Source organism: Eschrichtius robustus, chromosome 18 (assembly GCF_028021215.1).
Source record: "Eschrichtius robustus isolate mEscRob2 chromosome 18, mEscRob2.pri, whole genome shotgun sequence".
Lineage (NCBI taxonomy): Eukaryota > Metazoa > Chordata > Mammalia > Artiodactyla > Eschrichtiidae > Eschrichtius > Eschrichtius robustus.
This window is the reverse complement of record NC_090841.1, coordinates 18,880,854-18,904,576: the sequence shown is the minus strand read 5'-3', so window position 1 is coordinate 18,904,576 and position 23,723 is coordinate 18,880,854. Positions and strand designations below refer to the sequence as shown.

Below are 23,723 nucleotides of genomic sequence, written 5' to 3'. Positions count from 1 at the left end.
TCTGAGTTGGTAATTCATCCACTATGATTCAGAAATTATCACCCTTGTCTGCACGTCATTTGCTCTATCTGTAAAATGAGTGTTTTGTTTTTTAACTGTGAATTCACCTAGTCATATCATTTAACTCATATTTTTTTTCATCTCATTCACAAAGATATCAAGAAAAATTTTGCCAAATGCTCTGGGAAAGCCCAGATACATTATATTTATTTGTTAGTACCCGTTTAGTTACCTTATTTTATTTTTTAATACATCCCCATGACTTACTTATTTTGTAACCGGAAGTTTGTACCTTTTGACCCCCTTCACCCATTTCATCCACACCCCACCCTCTGCCTCTGGCAACGACCAATTTGTTCTGTGTACTTATGAGCTTGGTTTTTGGTTTTTTTAGATTCCACATATAAGTGAGATCATACAGTATATGTCTTTTTCTGATTTATTTCACTTAGCATAATGCCCTCAAAGGCCCATCCATGTTGCCACAAATGGCAAGATTTCATTCTTTTTATGGCTGAATAATATTCCATTATACATATACATATACACACACACACACACACACACACACACACACATAGAACATATGCTTTATCTGTTCATCCATTGATGGGCACTTAGGTTGTTTCCATATCTTGGCTATTGTAAATAATGCCGCAGTAAACATGAGGGTGCATATTTCTTTATGAATTAGCTTTTTCATGTTCCTCGGATAAGTACCCAGAAGTGGAATTGCTATATCATATGGTAGTTCTATTTTTAATTTTTTGAGGAACCTTTATACTGTAAGGGGGATTCTTAAAGAAAGATAGAGCATCATATTTTGAATTAGATAGGCCAAATACAGGGAGCTCTAGCATATTCATCACTGGTCCACACCCATTCTAACTCCATCAAGGCCAAAGATAAAGTATGTAAGGTGGAGTCCTGAAAATGGTGCCTCCTTGGGATAAAGTGGTAGTAGTAATAAATTCTACGTCAGAGTTTTTAGAACACACGTTATATTTCAACAACACAAGAAGCAGGAACAGGAGAAGATGCCATGCTAAGTCCAACAGACTGACGCTAGGTGAATGCCTCCTGGGCACTGAAAACTGTGGTGAGGTTGCACACGTGAACCTGCCCTCCAGTGTTAGTGCTGACAGCAGGCCATGCAGCACGCAAATATCAGAGGACTGACATGGGCCCTATTGTACTTTTCCACTTTCCAAAGTAAGTGAACAGAATAAACAACAAATAAATAGGTTCTACTAAAAAAAAAAAAAAAGCACAAGCAAAGGGGAGAAATGCCCTGTGGACTTCGACAGGAAAGGTTACTTCCAAAATTAATTCTCTGTAGGAGATAGAATAGATATAATTGGTAAAATAAAAATTAAAAAAAGGAAGAGAAGAACTTAGACAAAAAGAGAGCTGGTCAAGATAAAAGATCAAAAACACATAATATACACACATATACAGAAACACCCCAAAATGCAGCATGGCAATCCAAATCTGCATACAGCAGAAATGACCCCACAGAAAATTGATTGAGGACAACCAAAACGTACACAATTAGTTAGTCTATATTTATTCATTCAGAAAATATTTACTGAGCACCTGTAAGGTGTGAGGTGTTGCACTAGTAAATGCAAAATAAGCCTCAGAGGGTGCACAATGTCGTGGGAGACACAGCCACACAAAGGGTTTTGCCAGAATGCCAGAAAAGGTTAAACAAACTTAAATGATGGAGAAAAGGTACTCGGCGTGTGTTCGTGTGTATGTGTGTATAGTATACATTATGAAAATATGGAGAAGATACAGTGTTATATCCTATAAAAATGGGTATTACAACAATGAAAAGAGGTGGAGGAAGATAACAAATGCAAAAGGAGCTAAAAAATGGAGAGGAGCAACAAAGATAAAACAGCTTAAGCAGAAAAGAAGATCTAAATGTGGTCATTTACAGGATTTTTCTAGTTGGGATTAATGATGAGACCCCAAATTCAGTGCCTTGTGGCTTTTAGAAGAAACCAACATTCTTCTCTTAAAGCTCATTCCTACAAAATGACTGTCAACAACAAAAAGGATAAAAATTAAGTTGTCTTTGGACTTCCATAAAACTACATGTCATAAAACCATGGAGAGAATCTACAGAGTTCTGAAAGGGAAAGTCTATAACCTCACAATTAAGTCTCTAGCCAACATATTTATGTGTGAACAGACTGTGTACAGTCACTAAAATTTTTACAAAAAGATGAGATGGAGTCAAACCCACAAGAGTTCAAGAAAATAAATGCTAAAAGCCAGAAATAGTTCTTGAAAGGGAGCCTTGATATTGCTGGCAGAACATTTGGGAGAGTGTAAATCTACCATTCATTCATGTGGGAATAAAAATAAATAAGGATTCAACTAAATAAGTTAAAAAGGAAACTGCCTCAAAAATCTCAAGAAAAGAATGATGGAAATAACAATAGAATTAGAAATAACTGAATCAGAAAAGTAAAAGAAAAGAAAATCTCTGGTACTTTTTGGTGCCTGTTTTTTCTGGTGCTAGACCTGTCTGCTCTCCTTCCCACCCAACCCTACCAAAAGGGTGGGAACATGACCCAGGCAGTGCCAGAGTATTCCTTCCACTGCCCTGGCTACAGCAATTGGCTCACAAATGGATTGTGACACCATCAAGCCAATCAAAATGCTTCAACAGGACTTTTTCCCCTATGTATTTTAATTTAATTTAGTTTAAATAAAATATTTAGGGCATCTAGAAGAAGAAATAGAGAACAATGTAACAAGTTCCTGTATATTTACCACCCAGATTAAAAAATAAAACAACTAAAGCAACACCCTTGGTACAATTTTCTGATCCCATTTCCCTCTGGCTCATACTGTACCTATTTATCATGTACCCTTACCTATACATGCTTTCACACTTCTACTAATATTACAGACAATATGTGATATTGTTGTGTATGCTTTAAAGCGTTATAGAAATGGTATTATATGGCCAGTTTCTTTTTTTCTCCCTCAACACTGTGTTTATGAGATTTATTTGTGTTAATATACAAATCTCATGTTTATCTTACATGCTGTATAGCAGCCCACTGTATGACTATACCACAATTTATTTATCAGTTCTCAGAGTTCTAATTGTTTTCGATTGTTTATTATTACACGCATAATCATAACACAGATTCTTTTGCCGGTCTACTTATACATTTTTTTTTTTTTTTTTTTAAATTTATTTATTTATTTTTGGCTGTGTTGGGTCTTCGTTTCTGTGCGAGGGCTTTCTCTAGTTGTGGCAAGCGGGGGCCACTCTTCATCGCCGTGCGCGGGCCTCTCACTATCGCGGCCTCTCCCGTTGCGGGGCACAGGCTCCAGACGCGCAGGCTCAGTAGTTGTGGCTCACGGGCCCAGTTGCTCCGCGGCATGTGGGATCTTCCCAGACCAGGGCTCGAACCCGTGTCTCCTGCATTGGCAGGCAGATTCTCAACCACTGCGCCACCAGGGAAGCCCTACTTACACATTTGTATGAGAATTTCTCTAGGGCAGTGGTTTCAACTTTTTAAATAGTGACTTGTAGTAAGAAATGCATTTTATATTGTGATCCAGAGCAAAGGAATGTATAAATGATTGTATAATTGTTTCATGAAACAATACTTGACCTCTGGATAGATTCCATTCTGTTCTATCTGTTCTATCCTACATTAATTTTTTAAAAAGTGCTGATCATTATCCATTAATTCACTACCTGCTAATTAGTATGCAAGATGTCATTACAGGGGGAAACTAGATGAAGGGTATACAGGATCTCTCTGTATTGTTTCTTATAACTGCATGTGAATCTTTAGTTATCTCAAAATAAAAAGTTAAAAATAAAGAATCCATCACTATGGAAAATCGACAGTGATAATCCAACGTAAGGATAATTACTGTTCCTGAAGTAGAGAACGAACAAATGAAAGATGTACTTAAAGATGTACAAGATGTGTCTATTTGTCTACTCAGTCCTTCAGCAAGCCACTCTTTTAATTGTATACAGCCACAGAACTACTTCTGGAACGTGGCTCAGCTAATGTTAACGGTATTATCTGAATGAGATTTGTGATACATCTAAAATTTTTTCATCTTGATGTTTTTCTGTATTATCTATAATGCGCACATTTCTTCTTTCCTGAAATATAAATAGAATAGTGGGGAATAAACCCATGTAACTAAGAAAAGAACTGAATAGAAAAACCTATTTTGGTTTTGAATACAAAAACTGAATATTATTAAAATGTCAATAATCCTAAAGTCCATAATTTGATACAAGCCCAGTCACAAGTCCAAAAAAGTTTTTAGTAACTAAATTAAGCCAAGAATACCAAAAAAAAACTCACAAGGATAACGAGTTTTAAAAAGGAAGATTTCTTACGAGGGAATGAAATTAAAAGTGTTATCAAGTGCTATAAGTGAAACAGTGACACAAGAAAAACAGACCAATGGAACAAAAGAGGCCAGATACAGATGTTACTATAAGTGACTTTCAAACTTCTGGATGTAAAATAATGTCTCCAATTTTAGAAGTGATGAAATAAATCTCAAAAAAAAAAAAAAAAGACTGACAAATCAGTTAATATAAATATGTTACAAATCTAATAAATTGTTTTCAATTTTTATGGATAAAATAATAAAAACATTGTAGGCAAACAACAAATAAGAGAATTCTGTGACATGAATATGAAAGACAGAGGGCTAATATCATTATAAAAGGAGATCTAAGACAAATAAGAAAATCATTAAGAAATAATGCATAGATATTAGAAAACTGCAAAGGAGGAAATACAGTTAAACACATAGTAAATGTTTATTCTCTATAATGGAAAAATGCAAACTTAAAGTGAAGGACTATTTTGCCCATCATATAACAAAGTTATTTGTTGTTGTTTTGAGAAAATTCAATCCTATTTATGGTGAGATGCAACAGGCCCTCTCTTTTCTTACTGGTGGGAGCATAAATTGGACAATAATTTGGCAATATGGATCTAGAGCCTTTAACTATTCACAACCTCTGACTTTAGTAATTCTGCTTCTATCAATCTGTCCTAAGAAAATAAACTAATAAAGGTTACCTTTATAACTTTTTTTTCCACATTTTAACATCTCTAAAATGTGCATGTGTCTTACAATTGATGGGACCTTACACTAACTGGCAGGGGTTTTTTTTGTTTTTGTTTTTTTTCTTTCTTAGTGGTACAAGAGTATATGCCTTACAACCAATGGCTTCTTAGATTTGATGAAATATAGTATATGGCTATGAAAATGTTTACAAAGAATGTGAAATAAAACGTACATGTTAAAAAAACACCATCCCATAATATAGAGCATAACTACAACTATGTAAAAGCAAACAAAACCACAAATACACAGAACCTATGCATAGAAAAAATAATTTAAAAAAGTTAACAGTGATTGCCTCTGGGTAGTTGGCTTATAAATACTTAGTTCTCTTCTTCCTTCAAATTTTCTCTTTTGTCCCCAAACTTTGTTCAATAGATCATGCAAATGTTTTTACAATGGAAACACCTTCTCATAAATAATACTTTTAATGACTAAATAACCATTTTTTAAAGTTCAAACTGTGGAATATCTGATCATCATGTCTTTTCAAAGCACTAGTCAAACAAATATGATTTCTGTTACTTTGGCTATGAAATTTCATTAAGAGTAGCACTTGGCTCAGATTCTGGAGAGAAAGCCAAAAAAAATTCTTCAGCTCTGCTCCCAGGGAACTCAGGCCCTGTAGATTTTTAGTAGATTTTGGCAGCTTGGCAGCATTCCCTTTCCTAAGACACAGTAGAATATTTCATATTCCTAACTTATGTGTGAGCGCCTCTAAAGATGACCCAAAGTCAATCACTCAAATGCCTCATCTGAACATGTTCAGTGACGTAAGTGGAGAGGAGTGTGTTTGAAGGGGGACGGGGAAAGGGAAGCTAGGAGAAGAGGTCATTTGGGGCATTAAATACCCTCACTGTTATCCCTTAAAGTATTTTAAAGGGGAATAAATGTCTATCTGTAGGTGGCTAATGAGTATCTCTAGGCCTTTATGTCTAACCTCCAAATGTGCTGTTCAATAATAGTTTTCATTTCAAAGATTTTCCACGAAAGCTTAAGGGAGTGGGAAATTTATCATTGAAGACAAGAGAAGTCTCAAGATTTCCATAGGTAAAACCATAAAAAGCATAACCAAACTGCTAACTCATTGTAAGAAAGTCAACTCAAAAATGAGCCTTGTTTTCCTTCATATAGGTTATTTTACAATGAAGAATAATTAAGAAAGGAACATTTCCAAAAGTCTTTCATAGAGCTTGCTAATTTAAACTTAGTCACAGGTACCTTCGCTCAAACTAAAAAAATTAAACCATCACATTAAAATAAATTTCAGGAAAGTTCAGAAATTACCATTCCTTTATCTTTTATTCCAAATAGGACTCACAGATAGAAATAATGCAATCAAAAAGTACACCTGTGGCAAATAATTGGGCCAATAAGATTCATTTTTAAAAATCAATGGAATGGGGGCTTCCCTGGTGGCGCAGTGGTTGAGAGTCTGCCTGCCAATGCGGGGGCACGGGTTCGAACCCTGGTCTGGGAAGACCCCACATGCTGCGGAGCAACTAGGCCCGTGAGCCACAATTACTGAGCCTACGCGTCTGGAGCCTGTGCTCCGCAACAAAAGAGGCCGCCATAGTGAAAGGCCCACGCACCACGATGAAGAGTGGTCCCCACTTGCCGCAACTAGAGAAAGCCCTCGCACAGAAACGAAGACCCAACACGGCCATAAATAAATAAACAAACAAACAACAACAACAAAAAAATCAATGGGATGGAGATTATATGAGCATATGTATTTGTCAATATTCAGTGAACTGTTCTCTTAAAATGGGTACATTTCATTGAATGTAAATTTTAAAATAAAAAAAAGTACACCTAAAAGTTCTACTGTATTTGTTGCATCCCAAATAGGCCTCTTCCCACCACAAAATCACTGATTACTTTCACAGATATACTAAATTACAAAGCATATCATTATTGTTATATATGTTATGATATCAAATCCATTATAAAACATATTACATATGTCAAAGTACCTTCCAATCAATGCCCGCTATCCCTCAACCATTCCATTTTAAAATATACTTCCTAGATGTAATTAGAAGACACCACAACTGCATTTTGTACTTGAAAACCTGTAGAAACGAGTGAAAATCACTGGACAAAGTATAAATAAGAACTTTCACTGATCATCCTTTTTCTCAGTTCAAAATGACTAAGAATGAACCTGTTTTTATAAGTTTTGTTAACAGAGTTTGAGGGAGCACCATTTTCAAAAATGAACAATTTACATAGAAATGAAAAACTTGTAAGAAATGTTTTATGCACCCTTACTCATTTGGAAGCCTTGATCAGACTTACATCAGAATAAAAACTCTTTTATAAGAAAAAACCCATGTCCTTGGGAATTGCTCCTTAATTCTAATGTATTGTAACCACTGAAACAATTTAAAAATAGAACTAGTTTATGAAATTAGGAAGACATACAACTACCAATTTATTATTATAAATATTAACCTACTAGACTACTGTTCCAGGAAAAACAACCAGAAACTTCATTCACAGTAATGTTTCTGTTGACAGCTCCAGTCATTTGTTGGAGTTAAAATTTTCTACATCTATTAGCTAATAAAGATTGTCAATGGATAATAATTTTACATTTGAATTTCATAATCTCAATTTATAGCAGAGATCTGAAGCTAGGTCAGTATTCTCAAAGACTAGGAAGTGTAATCAAAGCATCAGTTCTCACTGAAATTCACAAATGGCTATTTTTCACAACAGAATTATCAAGGGAAACTTGTAATTCTTTTTTTTTGGGGGGGTGTCTTTCTTGGAAGCACATACATATACAAAATAATCATCAAATTTTGGTTAGATACTGTTACTGGTATTAAGGCAAAGTTTATAGTTACAGTGTGAAATACAACCATTTCATAGCTTCAGTAAGCCCTGTGCCTATCTATGAACTCTCAATCTATAAAACATTAACATGGGATAGTAAAGATGAATGTGATTTAGCTGAAGTTATCTCTCATCCTATAGACTTCCAGGATTGTAAAGTTCTTCTGGATGGGTAAGTTAATAGATCTCTCATCCTTCCACAGCTGGAAGAGACTAGATGAGTTTCTGCTGGAAATTTAAGACATATAAGTCATAAAATTAAAATATTTATTATTTCATTTAGAAGCAGTAAAGATTTCATCTTAAACCAACTATTTTAATTACCAGTGGAACACTAAGTATGTCCATAATTAAAAAGCATGCTAATATAGATTTTTTCCTTGTTAAGGGAATCTCAGCTAAATATTACCTTTAAGCTGCATTATAAATCTATACATGCATGTACACAGACATCCATACCTCAGAAATGGAAAACTGTCCAAACTATTCCACATTATTTCATTCAGTCATTCAACAAATATTTATTAAGCACCTATTATATGCCACTTGGGACTACTCAAAATCATTACTTTTAAAATATGATTTGAAATAGAACATAGAAAGTATTTTTTGATCAAATGGAAAGGTTTTTCTGCCACTAAAAATCATCTAAGTATAATCTGCATTCATTGTATTGTTTATTTCATTACATTATGTTTACTGCAGTACTAACTTTAACATTTTATATCTTGGTCTTTTAGAGAGACTTTTTTTAAAAAATTGAATTATAGCTGATTTACAATATTGTGTTGGTTTCAGGTATACAGCAAAGTGATTCAGTTATATCTATATATATATTTTTTCCAGATTATTATCCATTATTGTAGAGAAACTTTTAGGGCCAGTGTAACTAAACTTAATTTGGATAGACCTAATTTGAGTTTTCCGAATAGGCCACACTTCTTCATATGGGTCCTAGTACACATATGCAAATACATAATTCTTCTGAGTTAAAGTTGACACCTTACTTCAGAATGTCCCATGTACTCAAGATACCAAGCTTGTAAATTGCCTCCCCTCATCACCATCCCTACTCATTCAGGATTACCCCCAAGTTACACCACAGTCTTCTCTTTTTCTCTTAACAGTTAGGCCTATTCTGTACTACTATTGCTTTGTTTGCTTCTTAAAATTCAATTCTTGACAGGCCCTCTCTTTCTCGTAATGAAAACTGTGTGCCCCTAAACCCCTTTCCTTTTTGGGGTACCTTGGAAAAACTACTCAGTTCCATTTTTGTAAACCAAAGAAAGAGTTCCGCCCCTATCTGGTAACTATTTATTAGGTACCTACTTATATGCCAGACACTGGGCTAGATCTCAGAAATGGCTGATAAGCATAAAAGCAATGGCTAGAAATATTCCTGTAGCAAGGAAAAGAAAAATCACTGATTTTAATATAAGATTAGATCTCATAAACAGTGCAATTAATCTTGGAAGCTCATAAAAGTACCTAGAAATGCTGTTTATAAACATATTGCTTTCCTTCAAGTATTAATATTTAGGAAAAATAATGTCTTATTCAACCTGTAATTGTTTTTATATTTAGTTTCATCACTGTAATTGATTTTCTAATATTTTTCAGGGTGGCGATGGTTTTTCTATTGTGTAAGTGAAATATAAACTGAGGCTATAATAAACACCAAGCAATCATTATTTGTTAAATTGTTTCCCAGAGAAGATGGTTCCCAAATTCCCAACAACCCACTCACAAATAAACTTCTAAGGTACAAAACACTCGGAAATTGGGGATGGCTTATTTTTTATTTCTATATTTACAATCCTATAGGCTTAAGAAATGGTGCCACTACTAAGATAATATCAATGAATTACTAGTTTAAAATAAAAAATTATTCGGAAGATTGTGAAGCTATGTGCAAATCTTCCATCAGTCTAAGGACTGAGTGTGGGAAATTCTGTAAAGAAGTAAAATTTGGTTTGTGATATAATCTCTATTGTATTCACTTTTGACTTCAAGTATAAGATACTAGTCCTGAAAAGGTTTTCACAGACAAGCTGAGTTTCTTTTTATACACTGGTCAATAAGTTAAAAAAACTCCACAAAACAAAACCTGTTCTACAGGCTTCTGCACACATACAGGAAATATTAGAGAAAGTACAGTCGTTTTACATTATATCTAGAGTACAAACCCTTTTAATAGGTTCATTGACACCCTGCTTAAGTTTTCATTTCTGCTAAGTTGTTCTGCCTTAAAGGACTCACTTGAATCAATAACTAAGGACATCTTTTTTGAGGCTGGCAAACTAGAAACATTGCTTAGAATGATGCATCTTTAAGCAATGACTCACTTTTGCAGCTAACAATATCTACTTCCTTCTTACACAGAAGAATGATTACATGTCTTCCATCGATGCCGTTAAAAAAACATATATAAAATTAGCATACAATCTCCCATGTTAAGATTGTACAAATGAAGTTTTTATTGGAATGTGAATATATATTTTAAGAGTTTTTTCTTTTTTCTCTTCTCTATTGCTTACATACATATATGCATCTGGTTAAAATAGTTCTTCAGCAGAACAACAATATTATATAAGAGTTTGGTGCCAGCTATAAGAACAAAATAACTGCCTTATTCCTTAATTTGAAATGTGCATTCATTTTGTATCAAATGGTAAATTTGATATGTAAATTGTATAATTTTTATTTTCACTCCAGAACTTTGAAAAAAATCATGTGTCACTTATTGGATCTAACAGAAGCATTCAACATTCAAATTACATATCCCTTTATTTAATGGCATCATTAACATTTCTAATTGAATTATGAGGGAATGCTGTAATTTATAATATTGATAATATCAAACATCACAATAATTATTTTAAATTTACTGAAAATAGACGGAACGAGGTAACTTTTGAATTTTTATTCAGTTGAAAGAGAAACATGAAAAATGGTATCCTGCCACTATTTTATTTTTGGAAACTCTTTGTAAATAAAAACCCATTTCCAAAATAAGATATTCCATGGACACGGAATAGTTGGTAACGATTCAAGTGCCTTAGGCAACAGAGAAGTATTGTTTTGTAGTTGTTTTTTAAAACCTCTCCTAGTAACAGCAGTTTATCATGCACAAAGAAACAAGGTAACAGCACAGTTTAAAATGAAAAAATAAGCAATAACTGTAAAACCTCAACTAAACTAAAGGTTATCATATTAACTCCATCTCTGTGAACCGTTATAGGTAACCTGGTTGATACTCACCAAATGTTACAGAAAAGCCCAGGCTCGCCTAGGCAACGAAAAGTAGACACGTGGTGAGGTGCTGAAGACAGCTCTCTCTGGGGCTCAAAGCACTTTAGATGAAGTAGCCTTTATCTTCCATTTAATAGAGGGTGCCTTCTATTACCAAAGCGTGGCAGAGAAGAGTTTCCACAATCCTGTCTTGACTTTCTGTCTGCCTCTTTGAAGAGTAAGTTACCACCGGAAAAAGTTAGCAGAAAATGATCACTGAACACTCACACAGGGCAGCTGTAAATTTCCACTCTCCTTGCTTGCTCTCAGATTCCAAGCCTTGCTTGTCTCTTAATCTGTCACAGGCAGTTCTGTTTCTGGTCAAACCAGCTTGCTTATGCGTTCTCCTCTCCTCCTCTAATGCACTCTTTTAGATACATACCACACAGTCACAGCTCCCTCTTTTTCTTCCTCCTTCCCAATCATGCAATGTCACAAGAATGTGTGTAAAGCAATTAAGTTGAGGCAAATTTAATTCTTGGCCAAAGGAAAAAAAAAAGAGTCTAGGGATAAACAAAATTTTTTTCTCATCACATTTTTTCCTTTTAAGTCCTAAACTTGTTCATGCATGGTTTTGTCAACAAATTAAATTGGCCTGACCATCTTGTATAAAAATTTAAATAACAAAGGCATGTTGATAGTGATAATAACAGATTCATTTGCTAATATGTTAGTTCCCCAGGGAAGATGCTATTCCTAATCATAATAAGAAAGTGTAGCAAGTAAATACACAAGTATTATTAATTTAATCTTGATACTTTAAAAAGCAAGAGAGGCGGGGGGCGGGGGGGGGGGGGGGGGGCGCATTGGCACAATGGATAACGCCTCTGACTATGGATCAGAAGATTCTAAAAAGCAGGGAGGTGTTAGAATGAGTATTCATAATTTAATTTCAGTGTAATTTTGTGAAAACTTAATTTTTTAAAAAAATACGGTATATTTTGAAACTTAGAATCAATTTAGTTATAAAAAGGAAATTATAAAGAACATAGAGAAATATTAACACCAAAACTATTAAATGGAGCAGCTTACACCATTTACGTGCAAACTAAATGTAACTATTTGGTGTAGAATGTCTCCCCCTCCCTCCCCTCCCTCCCCACCCCATCACACACAAGCACTATTTGTCAGGATACATAATACCTCTTCAACGAGAATTTTAAAAGCTGAATGTTTCAAAAAACATTTTTTCATTAATATACATGTATAATTATAGAGTAAAATTTCTTAAAATTATGGATCTTTCTGCAAGGTTTGAGGATGAGGAATTAGGTAGAAGGCTGAGTGGGATGGCTAGTGACAGGCTTAGATGGCCTTTATTAGATTCTTTGGAGTTAAAAGGTAAGCTTGGAATACATGCTAGCTCTGTGAGGATGCTCGTCAGAGCCTGCTTTGGGGTTTTCTTTTTTTAATTAATTAATTAATTAATTAACTTATTTTTGGTGTTGGGTCTTTGTTGCTGTGCGCGGGCTTTCTCTAGTTGCCGCGAGCGGGGGCTACTCTTCGCTGAGGTGCGCGGGCTTCTCATTGCAGTAGCTTCTCCTACTGCGGAGCACCAGCTCTAGGCGCGCAGCTTCAGTAGTTGTGGCACGCGGGCTCAGTAGTTATGGCTCAGTGGGCTCTAGAGCGCAGGCTCAGTAGTTGTGGTGCAAGGGCTTAGTTGCTCCGAGGCACGTGGGAATCTTCCCGGACCAAAGATCGAACCTGTGTCCCCTGCATCGGCAGGTGGATTCTTAACCACTGAGCCACCAGGGAAGTCCTCTGTTCTAGTTCTTTAGCGCCAAAGACTTTTAGGTTCTCTGTCTCCCACTATGTTTCCAATCAAAAGTCTTGTGCTCTTCTAACAGATCTCCCAATTACAGAGCTGACAGAAATAGTTGTTAGACCTATTATTACTTTAATCTTACTCTCTGCAGAACTAAAATATCTCTAAGAATATGAGCTTAAATAAATTGAAAGGTAATTATTTGTACTTAGTTGTTTATCCTTACGAAAAATAAGCGAATAAATCTTGGCTTTATTTCTTAATCTATATATCATATATATTAAATATATATTTCTTAACTTATATATACTTATTTTAAAATATATATTTCTTTATCTGGCTCATTTAAAGTACAGTTTAAAAATTTGAATATGTTACAAGGAAATTTTAACACCTAAAAATTAGGCATCAAGAAGACTAGGGCTTCCCTGGCGGTGCAGTGGTTGAGAATCCGCTTGCCAATGCAGGGGACACGGGTTTGAGCCCTGGTCCGGGAAGATCCCACATGCCGCGGAGCAACTAAGCCCGTGCGCCACAACTACTGAGCCTGTGCTCTAGAGCCCGTGAGTCACAACTACTGAGCCTGCGTGCTGCAACTACTGAAGCCCATGCACCGAGAGCCCATGTTCCGCAACAAGAGAAGCCACCACAGTAAGAAGCCTGCGCACCACAACGAAGAGCAGCCCCTGCTCACCACAAGTAGAGAAAGCCCGTGTGCAGCAACGAAGACCCAACGCAGCTAAAAATAAATAAATAAATAAATAAATAAATAAATAAATAAAAGAAGACTAGAGATTAGTCTGCTGTTTGTTACTTCAAATTAGTAGTTCTGTAAATCTGGAATCTTATTTCCTATTTTTAAAGAAACAATAAATGGAAATTATCCCCAAACCCTAAAGGGTATTAAGAGCCTACTATCTTTTTAAGATTATACTCAAAGAGTTGTGGTATAACTGAAGAAGTTCAGAATTTGTAAGGGTAGCACTTAGAATAACTATAAGGCTGATTTTTAAAAGGTCACTTTAAAATTAGACTTTATATCCATCTGTGATGGAGTCTAAGGCACAAAATAAAGACAAGGCATTTAATACATAATTAAGCAGATTGTCTGCATATGAATGTATGTTTATATTTGATTCCTACTAAATACCATTTTTTTAAGATGCATACAAAGAAATCACAAAAAGTGACCTTATATTAGGCCACAAAGACATCAGTAAATTTTCAAAGGAGAAATAGTGCAAACTTCATTCTGTGAATACAACACAATAAAACTAGAAGTTATTTTTAAATTTTTCAGAAGATAAACTGTTCTTTAAAAATACCCTATTAATACCTGAAAATTTAAAAAGAACATTCTTTCAAAAATTATTTGGACAGAGAAAAGTACAACTATAGGGACTTCTGTTTCAGACTATGATGGAGTAACAGGGACTAGATTTACTCTTCTATCTTACATAATTAAAAAACTGGACAGAATTAATAAAACAATGGTTTTCAGACACTGGACACCAGGCAGCTCAGCCCAGTAATCCCTAAGAGAAAGGAAACAAACAAAGGTAAGCTTCACAATTGCCCCAGTCTGCAGAGCAGGAAGGGGAACCCAAACAGAGCACGGCAGTCTCCCTGAGTTCAAAAGACAGAGTTGATAATTCAAGAAGGCCAATGTGGCTAAAATTCACAGGGCAAAATACCAGAGAGGGAGAGCTGCAAAGAGAGCCCCAGAGATCTGCAAAAAGTTCCCCTCAAATCTTCACTGAGAACTGATCAGTGCACGTCCATGAGAAAACTCTCCAAGGCCAAGGAAAGAACCACTGGAAAGAAGCAGGCTGAAGAATTCCCACTACACACACAGGCTGAGAATAAATAGGTCATGTTCCCAACAGTCAGAGTAAAGAAATCTCATAATAAATGGGAGATTGGGTTGAGTACTCAGAAAAATATTGCCTCAGTAGCAGGACCAAATTAGTCTTAAAGGTTGTTCTGGTCCCCCCCTAACAGAGCTTACAAGTGAGCTTGAAAGGATCAAATTGTTTCCAAATAACTTAAGTGTATCCTAGAGTAGAATTAAAAATTTTTAGAAATCCAGCACACAGCAACATAGAATCCACACGTTTAGCATCCAGTCAAAAATGACCAGGTATGCGGGCTTCCCTGGTGGCGCAGTGGTTGAGAATCTGCCTGCTAATGCAGGGGACACGGGTTCGAGCCCTGGTCTGGGAAGATCCCACATGGCGCGGAGCGACTGAGCCCGTGAGCCACAGCTACTGAGCTTGCGCGTCTGGAGCCTGTGCTCCGCAACAAGAGAGGCCACGATAGTGAGAGGCCCGCGCACCGTGATGAAGAGTGGCCCCCACTTGCCGCAACTAGAGAAAGCCCTAGCACAGAAACGAAGACCCAACATAGCAATCAATCAATCAATCAATTAATCAATAAAATAAATCTTTAAAAAAAAAAAAAATGACCAGGTATGCAAAAAGCAGGAAAACACATGCATAATAAGGAGAAAAACTTAATCAATAGAAAATAACTCAGAAATGACACAAGTAACAGCATTAGTACAAAAAGACATTAAAACAGCTATTACAAATATACTCCATACGTTTAAGAAAGTATAAAAAAGCATAAGTATGTTAAGGAGAGCCCTGGAATATATTAAAAAGACCCAAATCAAATTTCTAAATATTAAAATATTAATATTAATAGGGGAATAAAGCAAAGAAGGAATATGTCAGCCAATATGACAATGCATCATCAAGCTGGCCACCTGTTAAATCTATCAGACTGAACCTCTTAGAAGCTATATGAACTGCATTTCAGGATCACCCCTAGGGTTCAGGGGTGGGAGGGTGGGAAAGGAAGAGGAAGAATTTATCTACTGGTTCTCATCTTGGATTCATCAAAGTCTTTCCCCAAAGGGCACTAACTCCCCTACACTTGAGTTTAACTACTCTATTCTTCCCGGTTGCACATGTGTGGGTCTGGGCACTGAGTGGACCCCAGAGCAGTGGCCACATGGAAGCCCTGCGGCAGGTAGCAAAGGGCTTGCAGAATGACAGGAGATGAAGCTATTAGGTTATGCCTGCATGAGGGTTTGCATAGAGGTGAAATGAGACAACTGAGGCCTAGAGGATCTGCAATGGTATATAAGAGGTATCTAAAACAATTGCTCAAACTTCCACAAATTAGGCCAGTGGGAGTCCTTTCAAGATAGTTCCTACATCCTTCTGATACAATTTCAATAATCTTTGAACTTTCATTGCTTTCTCATTCAACACAATGGTGCAGGCTCACCTTGTATTTATTTTCTCCCACATCTGGGCTATTTCTCCAGGGAGAAGTTTTCCCAATGTGAGGAACAGTGCACTTACCCTTGCTCAAAAGTGTTTACTTACTGCATCCAGCTCCAAGATCTCTGTTGGTTTTATGCTTTTTAATCAAACTTGAAGTAGCTCCTTATGGTCTAGCATTCTATGGCTCAATTATAAATTTACTTCCCCACCCACCCAGGACATCTAATAAACAAGGCAAAAGGAACACAGGGTACCAGGAATAAATACTCCCACATGAAAAAGGGTAAGTGAAGAAACATTCATCTATAATATGTATGATACTTTGCTGGACAGGAAGAGCAAGGTTCCCTGCCTGGGAATGAGTTCCTTAGCTACCAAACTGGCTGCCCCTGGTTCTAATCTCTCTAACCCCTGGGAGAATCCTCCCTATCAATTGTCCTCCAACGTCACATTTGAGAGGGTCATTGTGGATGGTTCATGACTGACAGCTCTCCTGCTGAAGCCAGTCTACCTGTTTGGGGGCCAGATTTAGGGGTCTGGGAGTTGCCAAGGGATGAAAGAACTTTATTTCTCAGGCTTGAATTTCTTTGACAATACAACTGTCTTGGATTATCATTTGGCTTTTAATCACTTTGCCTTTTGTCTTCTACTCATCAAAGCCAGAAACTGTTGAATCTGTTGTGATTTTTGTCTCTAACCAGCTTCCTTGGTCTGCCCATTACTCAAGGCCCCAGGTTAAAATGCTTCCTTCTTGGTCTCTTCTTCCAAAAAAATGGGGGAACCTCCCCTTACACCCAGGCCGCATCCCATTAGATTGCTCTGTATTCCAGGGTTGACTGCCCCACAAGGCATAAGTAGAAAAAGATGCTTGGGTTTTCGGGCTTCTCCTAGATTCTAATCATATCTTTCTCACACTTTGTGCCTCCCTACTTTTGCTCAAACTAATTTAGCTCATGGCTGTGATCGCACTGGAGAGACAAATACGCAGGCATAACGTTTAGGAAGTTCTTAAGCTCTCAGGTCCTGTATATGCCTTTTTAGTTATCCTTTTCCATATGAGCTCATTATCTCTTACGCAAATTCCTTTGACTCAAATTCTACCCAGGTGGAGCTCTGCAAAATCACATATTGCTCCACTTGAATGATTATGATTCATTACATTAACCTGTGACTTTGCTTATTTACAATACCATTATCATGAGGAGGGTGGCTTAAAATCTGGCAATTGGAAGTGATGTCTGGAACGTCTTAAATAAGACATTCTCCCCCTGCCCCCCGCCTTTTTTTTTCTACTTTACTCATATCATTGGGTCATTCAGCATTTTTTATTGCAAGAAGGCAAAAATTTTATAGCCTCCTTTCACCCTTACCTTGCGTGCATTTTCTTAAAGACCTCTTAGCCTAGTACACTCATTTATTACTTAAATAAATTCCTATTTATCAGTTCTATCCATCACTCCACTTCCCATGGTCCACTTCAATAGTTAACTCCCTATAGAAAGGGGTAAGCCTCTATTTCCCCCACATTCTTCTCTCCTGATCAATAACACTGTAGTTACCTACATAGATAATACAGTTTGTTTTTGTGTTTGCTTTAATTATACTTCTAAGGTTGGTGAGGGTAAAATAAAACAAGAACTCTAGTACTTTAACACAGAGTGTAAATTAACATAACTTTTTCCTGTAGGGATATTAACAATAAGTTGCAAAAGGCTTAAAATATTCATATTCCTTTTTATTTAGTAATTCAATGTCTACAAATTTATTCTAAGAATAATAAGTATGCAAGGAAGAATATATAGGGATATTTATTACACTACTTATAGCAAAAAACCCCAAAACTAAAGTCCAAAGTATGTGATTGATTATAATCATTGGGTTCCATGTGGCATGGGTATTGGCCAACCAAAGCAGATGTCCAAACAACCAGCACAGTTGCAGGCCATTCAGCATGCCTACTGAATATTGAGCAGGGTTCATTCATTAATACAGAATATCATGGTCAAGTTGTTTAAGAACATTTAAAGAAATGGGGATATATTTATTGCATAATATCAAGTTTTAAAAATCCAAGATGCTAAACTTAGTAAAGAATACGAGCCCCCAGTTTTTGTTCTACTTTTTACATAAATATTTCCTTCTATTTGGACACGGAAACAATACCAAATGTTAACATTAGTTGGAACACCAGTGATTACATTCATATATTCTTGTTTTCCAAATGTTCTAAAATGAACATATACAGTCAGTTTTGCTACAAAATGAGGTAAGTGTTCCTAAAAATCTCCATGCTATGCAATATAATGCAATAAGAACCACAGGAATTGTGGGGAAAACAGGGTTGGAGCTCAATACTCAAAAATTTCATCAGAGACATATTTTTTCTCTTAAAGTAGGAACCTAATAAAAATAGTAGCACACTTTTACACATGTTAAGTGGTTTAAAAAAATGCATAAATACCACAATAAATATGGTACTTTTCCTTGAAAAAGACCTGACATTTTGCTTGTGGCGGTGGATGTTAGGAGACTTATAGCTTGTGAATTATTTCAAAATAGTGGAAATAGGATTATCTGAAATCAGCTGGAGAGTTGTAACACCAAACGTGGATGAATGTGACTCATATAACATGTGGTACACAGAGATAGCTGGTACATGCTTGAGGTGTGTGCATGTCTATGTTTTGTGCATTTCTCCATGGCTTATGTTTTGTGCACTTCTCCATGGCTTGGTTCAGCTGGGTGTTTTTCTGCATTCGTAAAACTGTACAAAAGCAAATGAGAAATCTGCATTATGCTCAAATGTTTCCTAATATATCAATCATATTGGAACAAATTTGTGTTTTCAAAACAAGTGTTAAAGCAGAAATGACTATGACTTTCACCACTGTAAAATATATGTATATGTATATGTTGAATATGCTAACAAGTACTGTGAACCTATTGTTATAATTTTGCTAATTTGGGTAACTACAGATTTTTTTTTTTTAAGTGGTATTCACCTCTTACTCTCGCTGTTTTGTTTTTTTTTTAAACATCTTTATTGGAGTATAATTGCTTTACAGTGTTGTGTTAGTTTCTGCTGTATAACAAAGTGAATCAGCTATATGCATACGTATATCCCCATATCCTCTCCCTCTTGTGTCTCCCTCCCACCCTCCCTATCCCACCCCTCTAGGTAGTCGCAAAGCACCAAGCTGATCTCCCTGTGCCATGCAGCTGCTTTCCACTAGCTAGCTATTTTACATCTGGTAGTGTATATATGTCAATGTTACACTCTTACTTCATCCCAGCTTACCCTTCCCCTCCCCATGTCCTCAAGTCTATTCTCTGTCTGGTCTTTTATTCCTGTCCTGCACCTAGGTTCATGAGAACCTTTTTTTTTTTTTTTAGATTCCATATATATGTGTTAGCATACTGTATTTGTTTTTCTCTTTCTGACTTACTTCACTCTGTATGACAGACTCTAGGTCTATCCACCTCACTACAAATAACTCAATTTTGTTTCTTTTTATGGCTGAGTAATATTCCATTGTATATATGTGCCACATCTTCTTTAGCCATTCATCTGTCGATGGACACTTAGGTTGCTTCCATTCACTGTTTTTTTTCTCCTCACTTCTCATCTATGCTTTTGTTTCTCTATTTTTCTCTTTTCCTAAAGATTACAGTATAGGTACAAAATACCACAGCTACAACTTCAGGTAGCCCAGGAATAACATTTGACTTTTCTTCAATAGTCTTATGCCAAAAAGGGAGCCCCAAAGGAAAGAATCTATTTATTATCTTAAGGGTTTGTCATGCTATCCATGTACCATAGATATCTCTAGTTCTTCTCATAACACCCATTTCAGACAGAATTAACATCATGGCCCTGGAACTTGCTTAAAGATATTCAAATTGCTTTCATAAAAGCAGAATATAGAAGAAATGCCAGAGGACAAATATTTTAGAGGTGTCCAAGTTGCACTGAAATAGGGGTTAATTGATAGAATGAAAACACATTTCCAATTGTCCATTAATTGCTAATCCTTGGCCAAATTTGGAAATCTTTAAAAGTTCTTAACTTCAGCAAGATAACAAAGCTGCTTCATTAGTCTGTTTTCTCTCTTATACTAACTCTGCTTCCATCTCCTCCTTCTTCTTTTTTTAGGAAGGAGGAAGCTTGAATTACAAACTTTAGGTGACATCTCTGCCCATTGGCTGTATTTCCAAAATGTCAGAGCAATCTCTCAAAGCTGAGACCATCAATCTTTTTTTCACTTTCTAGCACTACTGTGGCCCCCTACTGGTACTGCACTGCAATGGCAGCTGCAATATTTGGCCCTCAGCAGTAACATCTAGTATGCCAGTCCAAGGAATGACTGTCTTGTTTCCCTAATGCCAAGATAAAATATATCTCTACGTATAACTATTTAGTAATAAATAAATAAATATATATAGTCTCTGAAGGCCTTTATGTGATAAACTATTCTGAACACTCTTCTCATATCAAGTGCCTAGTTTCACAGTCCATAGCATCTTTGAAATTAGGCAGACCCAGATTTGAATGAAAACAGATTGTACGTAAGTAACATATCTTTAAATTGGAGATAACAGTATACACTCCAGGACTAGCTGTGAGCATCAAGTGAAATAATATACATACATGCCTGACTTAGTTAACTGTTAAATGTTAGACACTGCTCCACTCATAAAAAACAAACAAACAAACAAACAAACAAACAAACTCTAGCGTATATTAAAAGTACATCATCCAACTTGCAGTTGCTCTGTCACTACTCCTGAATGGGGCAGATCCACTGGAGGAGTCACAAGCAGTTTGTAGTCAACCTCATTTACGAAACACTTAGTAGATGCAAAGTGCTATAGTAGGTGCTCCAGAGATACTCATAACCCACACACCAACAAGTCATTAACTATGTATTTAAGGACTTTTAAATTTGTCTTATATACCAGCTAGACCAAAAGAATTTTGTTAAAAGAATTTTGGGTGCAGCTTTTTTTTTTTTTGGCCACACCACCAGGCCTGCGGGATCTTAGTTCCCCAAGCTGGGACTGAACCCGGGCGCTCGGCAGTGAAATCACAGAGTCCTGACCACTGGACCACCAGGGAATTCCCTGAATGCAGCATTTTTAAAAAGCATAGGATAGGAGTACAGAAACCCTGGAGTTTAGTCTAATTTACTCTAAGCAAAAGACAGAGTTGGGGTGGGGGCAAGGGAAACAGGACCCTTAACCATTTGATCTAAGTAAGAAAATTACAAGAAGTCTCAAAGGTTCCATAGCAGTGCAGGGATTCCAGAATATTTGTGAATTTGAGATTAATAGCAAACTATTAAGGAGATGCTCTATAACAATGCTTTATTTTATACTCGATTAATCCACATCTTTCATTCTAACAAACAATTTGGGGGTATTTTCTATATGACACAAAGTAGTTTTCATAATGAACTTCAATTAATACCATCCATACTTTCAGGGTTGCTACTAGCTTATATGGTACTTTGGTAAAAGTCAGAAAAAGGGACAGGTGCAGTCAAGCAGACGCATAGATTAACCAGCAGATAGCACCTTCATACAAAGAACAAGTACCCTTTTCACGGGCAGATGCAGCCCTGCACCAGCCTGGTACATAGTTTGATGTGACAGAAGTGGGGATGTGAGATGGATTTCAGGCCCCACTCACTTCCCTGGCCAGGAGCCTTTGGGCAGTGGACAAGCCATATAACTAAATGCAATGGCCCTGAACATTTGACAATGGCAAGACTCTGTTACAACTTTCTTACCACTTCAATGTATAGGATTCATTCATCCAACCATCTGAGGGAAATCTGCTCTTTGGGGGTACAGAGTAAAATAAGAAATTCATATTTTATTAGGGGATATAAGACATGTACCAAAAATAACTATAGTGTAAGGCAAAAAGTTATGAATTACAAATGAAAAGACTAATGAAATACCAAAAAATTCAGAAGAGCCAAAAAAAACATACCTTGAGGAATCACAGAAGGTTTCATAGAAAAGGCACACTGAACTCAGTTTTGAATGATGGGTATGATTTGGTTACATGGAGATAGGAACAGAGCATTAGGAAGTATAAGATATAAATAACAAACAATAATTTAGCTTATCAGAAGCAAATGCTATGTGAATGACACTAAAAAAATTGAAAAAAACAGGTTGGGATCAGATTGTGAAGAGCTTTAATACTAGGTTAATGAGTTTAACTGTTAATTTGTGGGCAAAAGGGAGCTATGATGTAATCAAACTCTTTTTCATGGATATGAATGTGGCAGTGTATAAGAAGAATCAAGAAGGCAGAGAAACAGGAGGAGATGAAATTAAAGGCAATTGCACTAGTCTAGGATGGCAATGAAAGCAACTAGGCAGTGGGAATGAAAGGACTACATGAGTATCAGAGACAATAGGTTTGGCAACTGAATAAATGTAGATGGTAATTGAGAGAAGAGACAATATGATGAGTTTCCATGCCTGTGTGAAAGAGTAGATGGGTAATATCTTCAAAATAAATAAGGACCAACGAAGGAAAAACAAATTTTTGCAAAATAACCAGTTGCTTGATATGTAACAAGTTTGAGGTGCCAGCAAGACTTCTGGATATAGATGCCTACAAAGGCAGTTGAACACACAGAATAGAACTTGGAGAGAAAACAGAGCCAGAGATATATTGGGGGTCACTCATTCTGCCAGTGCAATATGAGAGACCAAAAAGAAAGCCAAGGACAAACCTTTAACAAACGCCTATAAGTTGTGATAGAAAAAACTGACTAAAGAAACAGTAGTTAGAGAAGGACAGGAGAACCAGAAAAGTATACTATCACTATGAACAAAAGAGAGAGCATCAAGAATATGAAGTGTGCAACAATACGGAATACTGTAGAGCGGTGATGAGCATCCTGCCTAAACCTGTAATCTAATTTCTAAGGCCCTCTTTCAATTCTTACAAACCAAAGGGATCAGGGGAAATAGGGATATTCAGAGAACCACTTAGGACAAGGAAAGGGACCTTTAAGAATTCATATTCCCCTAAAATCCTAAAGACATAGGCTGATAGAGAGGCCAAAGCCAGGCTGGGATCACCAGAGCATACCGTACAACAGCAAAGCATAAAGCAGGCAGAGGACTCCAAGCCAGTCCTTCTGGGAAATTGGTAATATTCGTTCTGATCCAGGTAGCATGGCTCAACTGACTTGCCTTGAACACTGGATGAGAGGTTGGAGTCTTAGTAGTACCTGACACACAACAAATAGTCCGGGGCAAAATTAGGATTGTAAGAGGTTAGGGATGAGGTAATGGAGGCATGAGCATATATTACTGTTTCCAAGTGTTTGATAAGGAACAGAAGGAGAGCCTGAAGGACTAATGAA

At 36.4% G+C, this 23,723-nt stretch overlaps 1 protein-coding gene across 5 annotated transcripts in view; it reads right to left on the bottom strand.

Moving 5' to 3' along the window:
* Positions 1 to 23,723, bottom strand: part of CAB39L (calcium binding protein 39 like) — a 94,370-nt gene that overhangs the window by 48,052 nt on the left and 22,595 nt on the right. Inside the window, exon 4 of one of the 5 annotated variants that reach the window (XM_068526904.1) lies at positions 11,245 to 11,443. The exons of the other annotated variants lie outside the window; for them this stretch is intronic. The gene's annotated coding sequence lies outside the window, so the exon portion shown is untranslated. The remainder of the gene's footprint in view (positions 1 to 11,244; positions 11,444 to 23,723) is intronic. 5 annotated transcript variants of the gene reach the window in all.